Genomic DNA, 14,822 nt, shown 5'->3' with positions numbered 1-14,822 from the left:
AGCAGAGCAGCACCTGCGTTTCAGCAGTGTTTTGCACGTTGTGTGGACGTAGGCCTCCGTTTTCTCCACTTAAAGCTGTTGTAGCCAGCAATCTAAGGGCTGGGATAAAAGCAAACAAAGCGGGAACCCAACCCTGTAGCATAAAGTTTGAGGTGTTCATTGAAAGGGAGAAAAAAAGAATGAAAATGATTAAGAAAGCGCATGGCAGGGTTGCCTGCACTCATTGTACACCTTGAGGCTTCTACATGTCCGAAGCCTCTCAAAGCCTGGATTCATCCAGCTGTTACCCAGGTAATCAGAGGAATATTGGGGAGCCCTTGGATTCCCTGAATGAGCAGCCGTGACTGAGGTCTGCGTTCGTGCACCACGAGGTGAGCAGGGTGGACGATCTCCAGCCAGCCTGCCCTCTGGGAGACAGAAGGGCTCGGGTCTGGTGCTGCTGAGCACCCCCAGCACGGTGTGAGATGCAGACAGACTGCAATTTCCACTGCCCTGTCCGGATAAGAGGGGGGCTGCAGAGCAGCAGGGAGGGGAGCACAGAGCGAGCTGTCCTCCCAGCAGCAGCCCCGGCCTCCCAGCATTGTCTTTTGCAAGCGGGAGTTTCTGCTGTAATGTAAAACACGACCAGGGGAAATTCAAGTAGCTCTTCTGTGTTTATACAGTATTTTTCCGGATTAGTTCCTAGCTTCGTTCGGCTCAAATATGCAAACTACTTAAGAAATAGAAAGAAATCACCTTAAGTGGCTTCCTGTGGGGGGCTTCACTGGCTGTTCTGGGGACTGGCCGTCACTTTTTAAAAAGTTAGACAAAACAAAACACCGTGGCTTTTCCTGACTGCCACAGCCCTTTGGCTGTTGCTTAGCTACCGCTTGGCAATGACCTTTCCCCACAGAAGTGATGTTTGGAGCTGAAATCACCCAACAAAAGGGAAGAGCATAAACCCCCTGGATGACAATCGCCCAAGATCTCTGCCCTGCACTCGGTGCTTTCTGTTCCCACCAGCAGCATGCATTTTACGCATGACTTGTCAAAGCCAGCAGTAATTTTGTGTTGATAGGGTCTGTGGGATTAGGTATTAAAGGTAGACTGTGAGGTCTCTAATTTTTGAGCCATCACTGCTTTCCAGTTGGTTCCTCTGCGAAACTTCAGTGCCAACACAACAAAAGCATCGCGTGTCTGCAGGGGAACAGAGCTGAGTATCCCTGGCCTTTGGGCAGCAGCACAGAACACGCTGCACCTGCAAGCAGCACGGTGCCCCTTCGCTCGCAGCACAGGAATTGCTTTGGTTTGCTTTCTCTGGCATCCAGAAAGAGCATCAGAGGATCTCACGTGTAAGACGTGGGCCAGGAAGCCCTAAACTGGGGGCTCTGGCTGCACTGACCCCTGTCTCCACAGCCCCGAGGTAACTCTGTAACTCTGTGGAATTTGGAAAAAAGAAGGGCAGTCTGCTATGTATTCTTTTATGTGTTTTTTTTTTTCTATTTTGTAACCTTTTACATCGAAAAATGTAGAGGTGTGAATGCAAATGCTGCTGCTTTTATCAGACTGGCAGGTCGTTTTTAGAGAGAGGAAGGAAGTTGGCGCATCCTGCATGCTGTACATCTCACTGGACTACGGGCTCTAATTTTGACCTGCTTTGGTTTGCTTAATTTTCTTACGCCTTTAGGCCTTCAGAGGTAGGTTCAGCCCAGCATGTGCACATCATGTCTCTTGTTCTGTTGGACCCTTCTCTGAGCTGGGCAAATTCCTGGCTTGCTTTTTCTGGGAGAAAGGGAGTGATTCTCTTTTCAGTGGAATCAAACGCTCATTCCCAAGCAAAGCCAGTCCAGCTGCCCAGGTGTGTGGACACACAAGAACCAGTTGTTACCAGACAAGCAGTCTGTAAGTCCAGCAGGGAATGCGATGGCAAGATTCTAGCTTTGCAGCTTTTGCATCTGAACAAGGGTTCCCATTTCCTATATACTGAGCAGGCTTTCTTCATTGTGAACCCCAGTATTAGCTATCTGTAGATTGGGAGTGGAAAAGATGGAGATTTTATCACAGGTGGGCTGTCGAAATAGGATTTCCTAAAATACATGCCACAATCTAGAGTACATTTACTGGTTGAGTATGTTAGATAGGTTATGTGAAATCTGATGTCCTCCTATTCTGCAGTGATAAAGAACCACAGGTTGCAGCATAGTTCTAAGGAAATTGAATTTCTTTGAAATTAGGGTTTTGAATTAATAAACTGTTTCTTGGTTAAACATCATCCCTAAGAAAACCTAGTATTGTCAGGTCATAAACCAGAGCTGTCTTCTCACCCATTCATGGTAGTCCTTGCTTCACTTCATTTTCACCTCTTTGCTGGGTCCAACTAGTAGCAAGCTTGCTGATGTAGTTTGACTGTAATGAATATGATGACTGGACCCTATCTTATAAAAAATGGTTTAAGTGATGATCAAAACTGTGCTCATAGCACCTTGAATGCTGAAACCTAAATCTCATTAAAATGCTTTGAAATTCATCAGATTTTGTGGCAGTGTGAAAGATGTCAAACAACAGTAGCAAAAAGAGGTATCTAGTTCAGTTCTTGTGGGTGGATGCTAAACAGTTAGAGTAGCAGGAGAAAAATTGTCTTATTATCCTTGGGTAGTGCAGTAGTAGTTTATTACAGGAAAGGGAGAGTCAGTGGAACAGAAGTTGTATCATTTTTCATATCCCCAAACTCTGACACTGTACTTCTGCACTACAATATTATTCCAATAAATCAAAAGATGGGATCCCTAGAGGTTTTTGTAAAGGATCGCATTTTTGAAGGGAGGTAGGGTTGAGAAGGATGCAAAAATTAAATACATTAAAAAGTTCTCATTTGTTAAGCTGCTTTGGAAACAGCTTTAGGAGAAGAAAGCAGCCAGGTTCAAGTTCAGGCTCTAACCTCAAGGTGCTTAGGTGCTGCAGTGTTTGATTTCTCATCCGCTGCAGCACAAATGCTTGGGACAGGGGATGAGTCAGAGCTTTGGCTGAAACAGAGTATGTAAAATCTTGGTCCTGTGAAATAATAATAAAAAAATCTATAGTATCGAACTGCCGCTTGATAGTTTTCATTTACAGATGATAACAATAACAGGGCTATTGCGTTAGAGGAGAACAGCAAGGATACATTTCAGACAACGCGTTGGGACTTGGTGTATGGCTTGCGATGGCAGGCGGCAGGCTGCTGCAATGTCCCTTTTACCCGAAGGCCAAACCAGGGGGAAGGGGACCAGGTCTGAAGCACGGCTTGTAGTGCTGGCCAAAACACCCTGTCCCTCTGCAGGGGCAGCTCTGCTCGGCTCTTGATGAAGAGCTGCCTCCTGCCCTGCAGGCTGGGGATGCTGTCTCCTATCTCCCTCCAGGTCTAGTGTCAAAATTATTCATATTGTGCTCGAAGGGCAGGGATGTGTTCCCTGGGCAGAGGAGTTTCCAGCCGGAGAAGAGTACAAGTGTGGCGGCGAGTGGTGAAGGAGGGCTGCAGGAGAAGGGAGCGCCGGGCTGCCAAATGTTGCTGTTTCTGAGTGTCAGGTAACTTCTTGGGTTGTCAGAGGGTAAAGCAAGGTGGTGACTGGTAGTGCGTTACATTCCCAGCTGTAGCAGGCTCTGTGTAAGTGCCTCGGTAAATACACGTGCCTCGGTAAATACACGTCCCTCTCTCTGAGTGCTGGCAGCGGAGTGACCTGCCCTTTAATCTCAGCGTAGCAAAATACACAAAAGCTGTCAGAAACACTGTAATTGCCCACCTTTGCTTACCTCACATTTTTGCACAGCTATGCTTTTAATGACGTCCAATTTTTGGACAACATTTAGCTGCCCCTCAAGGCTTCCTTTTTCTACCCTGAGTCGATACAAGCCCTGTGGAGAGCGTTGCCATCACGCAGTGCTGCTGGAGGAAGTGGGATGTCCACCAGGCCGGGTTCTTCATGCTGAACATCACAAGTTATGAGCTAGGAGGGAGACAGGCATGTTGCGTGTGTGGAGAGAGAAGGTTGGTACCCAGCAGTGGCTTGTCCCATCTTTTGAGGCACCTCTTTCAGGATGGAGCACGTTGCCTTGCTAAGGTTCTGGTTGCTTTCCACTGGCAAGGGTGGGAGACTTCCTCAGGGCCAGGCTTCGGAGGAGTTAATTTTAAGTGAGATTTATCTCTCTCTGATTAAAAGCTCTTTGATTTCTTGGCACTGGTTCGAACATACCTTTTTGGGAAACAGCAGAAACAGTCTGCCATAGGTTGAGAATTTTGCTGTAGTCCTTAGGGATGGCATCATTTGATAACATACAAAACTTGTTCTGTTTTCAGCATTTCAAGGGTTTCTTCTGTTACCTTTATGCCGTCCATGGCTCTGGCATCATGTATATTTTTTGGTGTCGGGGGAGGTGTAAATGCACATCATCACTTCTTGCCAGGCTTCTTGATAAGGCCTCTTGTGGGTGTTGAATCTTAAAAAGTGTGCTTTTTGTGTCCCTAGAATGGATGAGACGGTTTTGAATGGACAATGGCTGAATAGATTTTTACACAGTTCTGGGATGAGCATAAGCCCAAAAGTTTTGTTCCTTTACTGGGTGACCTATTGTAGGTATGACTATGGTAGTCCTGAAAATACACCACAGTGTGCAGACACCTCATCTTGCCTTGAATGATGCGTCAGGTTCCAGCTGCAATCTAGCGATGGCAGCGTGGAGCTCAGCACAGGCTAATTTTCCCTGCTGCTTGTGTGCACTAAACATCTAGGAAAATGGTATAGGCATACTCAGAACACTTCTTCCAGAAGTGTTACACATAAAAATAGCCCGATTAGCTAGCTTTGGGGGTGTGGTGGCTTCCCTCCCAAGTTTAGACCTGGTGTGTATTTCAGCATGGAAGAGATTATTTCAGAAACGAGGAGTTTAAGGATTAATGGTTTGAATGTCTGAATTTGTATAAGCACTATATTCAGTGTGTTCAACAACTTCAATTGTTTTCTGTCTATCATTTCCTCTTTTTCAGTCCATTTAACGTATTTCCTTAAGGGCTTACTCTCATATCTGTTTCCGAAATATAAATATTAGTATCCCTTTTTGCTTGTGAGTTTGGCTTAAATAGGAGGGTTGATTTTGTACAAAAGGTTTATTGTGAAGGTGGGTGGGATGGAAAACCAATCTCTGCTTGGTGCACGCTGCATTGCTTTAGGATACCTTGTATTTCTGCATCTCAAGGACTAAGATCTTTTTTACACAGATTGAGGGAAATGCTTAGAGATTTGTATTTGCATATTTAATGTAGTTAAGGTTTCAGTTATTTGCATTAGCAATTGCTTCAACTGCAGTATTAATAAGGCAGGTGCTTTTGTATAAATAAAAAAAAAAAAAGATTAGAGTACTGCCACAGGTTAATTTTTATATAGATGTAATGACTTCCAGCCGCCACAGTAACACACAATATTCCCCTAGTGATACCTCGAGTCAGGAAAGAAATTAACTCCTGTATATTAAGTTAGCAGTGGCAAACAAAATTGAAGATGAAAAGAAAATGAAGGGGCAAGGAAAAAGGCTTAGTTCCTCTGCACTGCCACGAGGGACACCCAACTTTAATTTCAAAATTTGGTTATTTCCTTTAATGCCCCACAGATGTGAAAAGAACTATGGCAGCACTGGGCCATATGCAAATCCCTTTGAAAGTAGTGGGACTTAGATTAGGCCTACCTTTTATTAGTTCTTTATCCTTTATTTTGTTTTTGGGTTTTGGGGGCTTTTTTTTTTTTTTTTTCCAGAAACAGAGAAGCAATATAGGTCTGATAAACGGGTGTTGTACAAAAGGACTGGGATCTCCAGGCTTAGGAAGACCTGAGTTGGTTAAAAACATCCTTTTGATTTAACGGGGTTGTACTGGGTTGTACTGGGTGCTTAGATCGAAGCTGCATCTGCGTGAAACTAGTTGAAGTCTTTCGGCTTCATGCAACATAAAGTGCCCATTTAAGAGGAAAGTCTGCAGGGGGTTCATTTTGCCCCTTTGTGTGTATGGTGTGCACTTTGTGTAGCGGCCAGAAGAAGGCGAGGGCTGGAGATGTTCCCCAAGCAAAGCCTCAGGGCTCCAGCCTCTGTGGGAACAAGCATTGCCATCTCATGGTGCAAAATCATCTCCAAGAACTGAGGTCCCTCTTGAAATGTAGCATTGGTGCTTCCACTTCTCAGTCCTTCTGATTTACCAAGAGGCCTTCTAGTCTTGCACATCACTTTCTTTTTAAGCTTTCAGCTTCCAAAACCTTCACTGCTTCAACTTGCAGCAAAAAAACCTTAAATGAGCAGTTCCAAATCCAAATCCTAGGGGCAGACTGGGGCAGGTGTGTGAAGGTAATCACCATTCTGTGTAGATGTTTCTCAACACCTGGCTGTTGTCCCTGCTGAGCACCACGTCTCAGGTTTGCTTACAACTTGCCTTTTCTCCATCCAGTGTTTGGGGTATTTCACTCATCCAGCAGCTCCAGCTCTTCAGCAAGCTGTCCCATAGCATCGCCGGCTCTTGTCCCTGCTGGAGGTGGCATTGCAGGTGGCAGTGCCTGCTGCTGGCGGGATGCTTTTCTCCCACAGAGCCTGAGCAGATTTGGGAAGACTATCCGATCTCCAGTAATGCAATGGTTGTTTTCCCTTCTTTGGAAACAGAGCAACTCTGTTAGGGCATAGGAAGGAAGCCAAAAAGTCAAATTGGCTGAGAACAAATACTGAAATTAGCTAGTGCTGCTTTCCCAACAGAGCTAATAAATGGGGCAGAAAATCTAACAAAAAAACACAAATGAAGATGGGGTTGTCTACATTTTATGTATATGTGTGTACATATATATATTTATCTTGACAGTGTCCTCATTTAAAAACAATAGTGTGCTTTTAGTGTTTCTGGTTCTTGCCACTACTAATTCTTTACTAAATCGTTAAGAGACCTACATAAATATAAGGAGTTTGGCACTGCTCTTAAAATGGGCAGTGTCTTGGAAAGAGTTCATTCCTCTTGTAATGCGGTTAGTTCTATTTCTGTCGTGTACAAATCCTGTCTGACTGAGAATATTGAATTAGAGCTGGCTTGTGGGTGTTAAATATCTCCACAGTTATCTTTGCTTGAGTTGAACAAGTGAAAAGAGGCTCAAGGATAGACAGTCTGGGTGCTTCTGTTACCTTGGGAGGCGCAACCTGCACATACCTGAAGAGGGCCAGGCACGGAGATTTGAGCAAGGTGCTTGTGCTGGGTTGGAGCATGTCCTTGCTACGCAAAGACCTGTTGTCATTTGGGTACAGATTACTAAAATATAAAATAAACTAACTGTGGGTGCTTCTTACATAGCTAATCACCAAGAGTGAAAGCCCAGCTTGATAATCTGAAGTAGCCAAAAACTGGTGGCTGCCTTCGGACGTGAGGACAGGAGGTGCAAAATACAAGAGACGTTGCCTGCACTTGGGTTTCTTCAGGTCAAACCTTTAAGATCTGTTGCTGCTGAGCACACGGTGTACTTCATGTGAATTGTGCTACTATATGCTTGGCCCTTGGGACCGATTGCTATGTAAATGCAAATTATTTAATTAACATTATTGTTTCCGTATGCCATAATATGATTTTTATGAGCATTTCTAGATTAAAGTTCACTTTAGAAACATAGCGATTGCTTCCCAAATTGCTTGGCTGTGCATTGCATTTTAAACCCCTTTAATGCGGTAAAGAATCCTTATCATTCCTTAAGCATCTGAGCAGCAGCCAGAAAAAATATAGCCACAATGTGTAAATATAACACTTCAGAAAAGTATAACAAAAGCCCTGTGTGCTTTGACACGGCAGAACCAGTAATTCTTGACTGGTAACAGGGCAAAAAACATTCACAGATTAAACTCGCTTCCTCTAGTCTTTAAATCATAAGCCCAGCTTCAGTTAGATTTCATTTTCTTTCCTTTTTTTTTTTTCTTCAATCCTCTCCCTCCCATCTGTATATATGCTAAAAGTTCCGTATCTGCCAACAGTGAGTTTTCTTTGTGGAAAATACGAACTGAAGGCAGGTGTGATGCCTGGGATTCAGGTGTGTGGCATTGCTCAGTGGTGTGACGGTGGTTTGTGTGCAGGATCCTGCCTTTAACCTGTCAAGGATGGGCCATGCAGTGCCAGGGGAAGCTCTTGAACGCCTGGAGTTTTGCCAAGAGCTTCCGATGTGAACGTACAGCTTCCTGCTTGGTGCTTTTCGGTTCATTTCCCCGGGTTGGAGGATAAGTCAAAGATAAATTGTAACACCTTCTGAATAGGAAGGTGTTTTTCTGGACTGCAGTTTGCCTAAACAAGTTGCTCATGCTGAGAAATTAGAGAATGATCCCTTTCGTTTTAAACATGAAGCTGGAGAAGTGTTGGAGAATGTCACCTTGCTTTTGCTGCTGACAGAATTTTCCCAGAGTTTTCAGCTTTTTCACAAAGTTGCCATTTAAATTTTTGCAATCTTAAGACTAACCCAATTACGTTCTGGTGCATGGAATTCGAAACAGGAAGCTTTGCATAGCCAAATTTTTGTATCCTTTTTCTGTGTTGAAATTTTAGCCTGCATTAATTTAGCAAGGGCTTGAGATAATGTCTTTTACATTTTCCCTCATCTGCTGTTTTATGTGGGGGGCCTGTTTGTTTGTTTTTTTAAATGCTAGCAGAACACAGGTATGGTTGGTGGCTTAAATGGATGGGTGCAAAGAAAGCAGAAGTATTCTCACTGAATATAAAGAAATCAAGGTGTGTTGTAATATTCAGTGAGAGCATCGTCTTACCTTTTTTTTTTTTTTTTTTTTTTGGTTTGAAAGGGGTGTGGGAGGGAGATGTCTCATTACTCCTGGTCTAACTTTGTTCTGCTTGTTCTGAGCAGACAGTCTGTAGTTGCTCACACCTCGCTGCATACCTCTGATGCTACAGCTGCTGATGTCCATAGAAGCTGAGAGTGCTGCAAAGCTTCAGGTCTCACTCCGGATGCCTGTGGCATCGTATGAGCTGTTGCAGGGAACTCAGGAGAGTCGCTGGCTCTGTTTTTGTGCTGAGGGTAAGTGACCTGGGAAAAAAAATAAGTGTTTAATAGCCTTCTTTTTACATAATCTAAAAAGTATCACTAATAATAGTAGCAGGTCAGAATTTTCCAATCAGAAATTGTGGTACTAGCTGGCAGTACCTTTAATCTTTAATTTGCACTTACGAGGTATTTTTTTTTTTTTTGCCTTTCTATCAGTTTTCATATATGCAGTGGTACATTTTCCTGATTTGTGGTTTACCTGTGCCTCCAGGTGCCAACAAAACCACTGCAGAAGGTTCTGCAGCACTTCTGAGTGCCAGTGAGGAAATTTGGGCAAAACGCAGCCTCTTGTACAGGACATGATGCTGACCTGTGACTTCTTTTTGGTTTTGCAGAGAAGGACTGGGGCTGTTTTCAAGAGCAGGCTTCAGCGCAGTAAACGGCAACGATGGGATCTGAAGTTATTTCATTTTTTTATTTTCAGTTTCCTTTAATCCTGCTTGAGGGAAACCTGTGCACAGAGGCACTTCCAGGGAAAAACTGCTGCTCTGCTCCCTCCCCACCTCCTTGGAGAAATTTCATTCACAGTCAGGTTGTCTGATCCGTTGATTTATAGTGCGTGGGGTATTTTTTAGATTTATTATTATTATTATTATTATTTTCTCTCCGATTCTCCTATTAAAAAGCCAGCTGAGTTCAGTTTTCCCAAAGCAGGAGGAACGTCTTCTGTCAGTTTGATTGATCTGTGATTAACTTTGATGTTCCAAGACATAACGTTAATAGAGTTTGTGGCGTAAAGTCGTATGAAGAAAATCTAAAAATAAGGAGCAGTTTGATTAACGTCCACAACCTAAAAAGAGTGCAGCTTGTACAGCGGCCAAGGACCGGCAGTATTTGGAAAGGAGCTTTCTAAAACGGGGAGCTGGAAATTGCAGTGCCTGGAACTGGGACTGAGTTGTCTTCAAAATAGTTTCTCTTAATTGAAACCAAATTGGAGGTTTTCTGTCTGGGACAGAGCCGTCCTTGAGCTGTGTCACTGGTGGGGCCTGGCCTCGTGAGAAGGCAGGAGGCTCCAGACCTCCTCACCTCCCTGTGGTGCCCACATGGATGCTCGTGGGTGAGGAAACCTGAATATTTGCAGGTTATGATATTGCAGAATTCTTTCCTCTGGTGTTTTCTGCTGCAATTTGGTGTTGGCACAGTACTTTAGGATAGGTGGCACTTGGTCAAAGAGAAACCCCACCTTCTGGGGAGCAGGGCTGATACCTGGTGTTGGGAGCTGTGTCCTGTGTAGTCCCCTTCTTTGCCACTCCTGCGTCCCCAAAATCTGTGGGGAGAGTGCGTGGCCAGGGCAGGCAGCAGTCATGGTGGTGGTGCACACCCAGCCAGGCCCGCTGCCTGTCACCCACCCTGTTCTCCTGGGGGACACAGGCTACAACAAATTAATACAAAATAGTGATGTTTCTCTGAGGTACGAGACAAGGTTTTGCTATCCTGCCTGGAGCTGGAAGTTGGTGGAAGGCTTCATGCAGGCCCAGACCTGGTGAAAGGGGGACAAACATGGTGGTGGTGCTGGGTGTCCTCTGGGTGAAGGACAGCCATCCTCCAGGGGTGGACACTCTTCTCCTTTCCTCCTCTCTACACACTGACTGACCCTGATGGTAGGCTCCACACAGCCTCTTGCAGGCTGAACGGAGCCATCTGAGCAATTCCTGTTTATCAACAATATTCCTTGCATGGCTGGAGCTCTTCTTGACACCCCTGGAAGCACTGCAGAAACATGGCTGCTGATAGGGACGTTTTGGGTGCTGATTGGGACATTCTGGGACTGGGTCCCCAGCTATGGCACCTCCAGCTGCTCCCCTGTGGAGGGCTATAAACTTTTTTGGCTATAAACTTTTCAGGAGTAGTTGCCTTGTGTTTTCCATAGGGGAACTGGGAAGGTTTTCTAGAGACATGGTAAGGTGGTATTTTGCTGGGACCATATGGTAGGAAGGTCCATGACCTGAGAACTGGAATTAGCACTTTAAATCGTTCCTTGCTCGTCTCCCCCTGTGTTTCTATGGTTTTGTGAAAAGCAGTACAAAAAGGAGAAAAAAAAAAAAAAAGAGAAAATGATCGGGACTGGAAGAACTCAGGACTGGAAGAACTCTTCAGATCAAGCCAAAATGTATGTGCTTGGAAGCCAGAAGTGTTTTTATTAAAAAAAAAAAAAAAAGAAAAAAAAGAAAAGAAAAAAAACCCAGGCAATAACAACAAAAAAAACCATAGTTTGTCTAGAGGATTTCTTTCTTTTTTTTTTTTTTTTTAACAAGGGACAGATTAGGTGCTTCTTGACTTTTAAGACTGGTGAGGAATCATACCTTGTGACCACTGTTTTTAATGACACTGTTGTAATACCACAATGATAGGAAATTGCCTCCGTTCCTTTTCTCTCCTAAGGAGCTGCATTCTCCGTATATAAAGGGAGGTCCATGACTCATGTGCTTCCACAAGCCGTTTCTGATTTCATGAGACCATCTGCATAGGATAGCTTAGTCCTTGGCGGCCACTTCAGGCCTGACTCAGGAGAGCATTGGATCAAGGTTGCTAGCATGGGATGGCAGTTCTGGCCCACATGAGATGTGTGGAGCAGACAAAGGTTCAAGGTCCCTTTCCTACAAGAAAGATGCCAATTTTATTCTCACTGGCCTTGTCATCAGAGACTTTGTGGTATGTCAGCTGGAACGGAGGATAGTTCCCTGCTGAGCACTAGAAGTTTGATTGCTCTTGTACCAAAACTAAAGCAGATGGTTTTGAAGAATTTTGTATGATGACTGCTTGCTGTCTCCTTCTTCTGTCTCTGAATTTATTGTTCACCAGAGTTAAATTCATACAAATGCATAAATTGCAGATGGAGAAGTAATAGAGGAAATGCATCATTAGAATATGTGCCACTAACTTTAAGAAGAAATAAAGCTGTTAAGTGGAAAAGATATTAAATGTTTAAGAGCTTTTTGCGGGACAGAAGAACCTTAGGTATTTCAGTATTTGAATGATAAGGACAGGAAGATTTGTGGCTGGCTGTGCAGCCATCTAATAGTAGGCTGGGATATTGATCTAGTATTGTATCCCGTTTTCTTAAGATATAGGATAATAATGGTACATTATCTTTCACTTTGGGAAATAATGACTTAAAAGGTATGTGAGTGAAGAGGCTGTAGACTGTAGAAATAAAACGAAATGGAAGCTAGATGAAACTGGCTGGAAGAGATCCTGGAATTTAAAAGGACTATTGTAAAGCAGGTGTTGGCACTTACCCCGTGAGGGTGTGCCATCCTGTAGCCTTTTTTTCCTAAATTAGAGGTTATGTGTGCAAGTAGAAATGGAGTGGAAGCTGAAAGCTGCTGCCTGTTGCAGAGTCCTTGGGATGCTACAAGGTCCAGCTTTGGCATTCACTGGGCTGTTTGAGGTCTGTCCTGGGAGATTTGTGCTGTACGCTGCCAGCTTCGGTTGTGCAAAACTCTGTGGTGCACAAAACAGATTGACGAGGGAGTAATTTACTGTCTCTCCATGGATTAGCCTTCATGAACTGCATGTGCCATGTGTCATGTCCTTGGCAGTTACTAACACAATCTAACTGTTACGTCTGTCCAATTTCAGATAAGACATTACCAAGGAAGACTGTGAAAAGGTTGTGCATTGACTCAAGGGTACTTTGAACCTTCTTAGGGTAACATCACTCATCCACCATGCTGGCATTTCTCTAAATGTATTTCTCGAGTGGTAAACAACTTACAGGAGCTCTGTTATTAGCATCTTGTAAATCCCAAGGACAGCTGAACACAGCCTTTTTTAGTATATCATAAAATAGTCTTCTGTTCACAGAAATGTGAAAATTATTGTTTTGCATGTAGACTTCCTTATTAAATACCAAGTTTCTGGTTTGGAAAATGTCATTATTATTTTAATCAGATTAAGCTTCTCTTACAGTTTTTGCAATCTGCTCTTAAGAAAAAGCCACCTTTATTTAAGTTTCCCTCAGCATTCTTTCTTAATACATTCTTAATCTTCATGGCTGAGAGCGCAGTTGGGGAGGAACAAGAGAAGGGAGTTAAAAGTAGACACTTTCTCCTGACTATTACACTTTTCTTTTTTAAAACTTTTAATGAGAAGCCTTCAATTTTCAATAGCAAACCAGGTCTTTCATTTTCTTGCATTTGGTTCTCTTGGCCAAAGTGTGCCATTAAAGAATAATGAATGTTCATGGCATTCTGTGTATTTTTAAATGCAAAGAAATGGTTGGAGTCAGGAATAGCATGATTGTAATGCTTTGTCTCTCTTTGTGGGTGCATATGCATTCGAAAGTACAAAGTCTAAACTATACATGCAGCTTTCTTGTTTCAGCTGGCAGTCCCTTTGAAGGGGCACTTGTCGTTCTCTTTTACTTTGTTTGCTTCTGTCCGCAGGCAGCATGTATTAAAAATAATAAATACTCCACTAGTGCCTGATGGAACAGCGTAGTAGTTTAGGCATCAGATTGAGTAATATCTGGCATTTTCAAAACTTTGAGCTCCAACACCTCTCAGGGTCTGGCTCCTTCTCAGTGCTGGCGTTATTGTTTTCTTAGGTTGGGATTTCTCCAGGAGGACACAAGTCTCAGTCAGTCCTGGGAGCTTACAACACTGGGTTTCAAAGCATTTTTAAGGCTTGTGGGAACGTTAGCCAGGCTTTCTTCACTGGAACGAATGCACCATTTCTGTGCTTTGCGGCTTAAGAGATGGTAAGGAAGATGCCTGCACAGGAGCTCTAGGCTTCCTGCCATCTAATTTTACAGCAGCTCGAAAAGCAAACATCCAGTAGAAACAAATGAATCGAATTCAGCCAGACGGGGAATTGGCCACCAAAAAAAAAAAAAAAAAGTGTGTGGGGAGGGTGGAAAGCTCCTCCCTCACGCGTTTGTCTCTTGAGAGGGCTGCCAGGGAAAAACCTGGAACTTACAGACGTTTTTGGCAGGACGGGAGGAAGACCAAAGACTGTCAGGAGAACTCGATCCTTCCTAAAAGAAGACCCTGAGGGGTGAAAGACTCTACCGGTCTGCGGGTCAGACCCTGAAGCAGGAACACGAGGTGGTGCCCGGATACAGGAGTTTTGCAGCTTCTATCAGTCAGCCCAGGGCTGCTCCAGCCACATGGCTGGTCTGGTTACGACAACAAGTGTGTAACTTCATTTGCAGGTAACTGGCTGTTCTCCTGCTGTTTATTATTATTATGTAGATCATATCTGTTCAGGATTGCTTCTTCTCTGAGCCTGGCAGTGGTCCTCACCACGGGGCATGAAGGGGAGAGGCGAGGGAGATGCTGCACTTTTGTGAAGGTTGTGTCCATGGATGAGTGTTGCCAGTCAGATTGTGCAGATCCGTTGCTGTAGCTGGTGCTGGGATACTCAGTTGGAGGGGTTAAAGAGGCATTTTCCATCTTATGGGATAGCTGCAAGAAAAAAAAAAGACAAATTTTATTATTTTTTCCTGTATTGATAAATCATCCTTTCTATTGAATTTTTATTTTTATTTTCTTTGACTGTCTGTTGGTGTCCACTTGCAGAAGTTGGGACAGGAGAGTGGAACAGCCAAGAGTCTCCTTTTTTTTTTTTTTTTTTTTTAATCTTCATTTTCCTCCACTGAGAAAGCTAATTGAATCTCTTTCTGAACCACTTAATTCACTGCCTGTCATGCTCTTCTCTTTCAGTGTAAACTTCCTTGGGGCTATCGCCATAGTCCCAGCAGAGGAGGAAATTAGGGTCTCTTACAGAAATAACCTACAGCTTACATAGCATAAA

General features: G+C 43.8%; 1 protein-coding gene across 7 annotated transcripts in view; it reads left to right on the top strand.

The window, feature by feature from the left end:
• Positions 1 to 14,822, top strand: part of FAT3 (FAT atypical cadherin 3) — a 426,083-nt gene that overhangs the window by 31,682 nt on the left and 379,579 nt on the right. For 2 of the 7 annotated variants that reach the window (XM_080567233.1, XM_080567218.1), the window contains exon 1: positions 14,001 to 14,220. The exons of 4 other annotated variants lie outside the window; for them this stretch is intronic. The gene's annotated coding sequence lies outside the window, so the exon portion shown is untranslated. Of the gene's footprint in view, positions 1 to 8,867; positions 9,039 to 14,000; positions 14,221 to 14,822 lie in introns of those variants that run through there. One more of the 7 variants, XM_080567220.1, reaches the window with a different exon arrangement.

Source organism: Anser brachyrhynchus (genome assembly GCF_964034855.1).
Source record: "Anser brachyrhynchus genome assembly, chromosome: 1".
NCBI lineage: Eukaryota > Metazoa > Chordata > Aves > Anseriformes > Anatidae > Anser > Anser brachyrhynchus.
The sequence above is the reverse complement of the archived record's forward strand: the minus strand, read 5'-3'. Positions and strand labels throughout refer to the sequence as shown.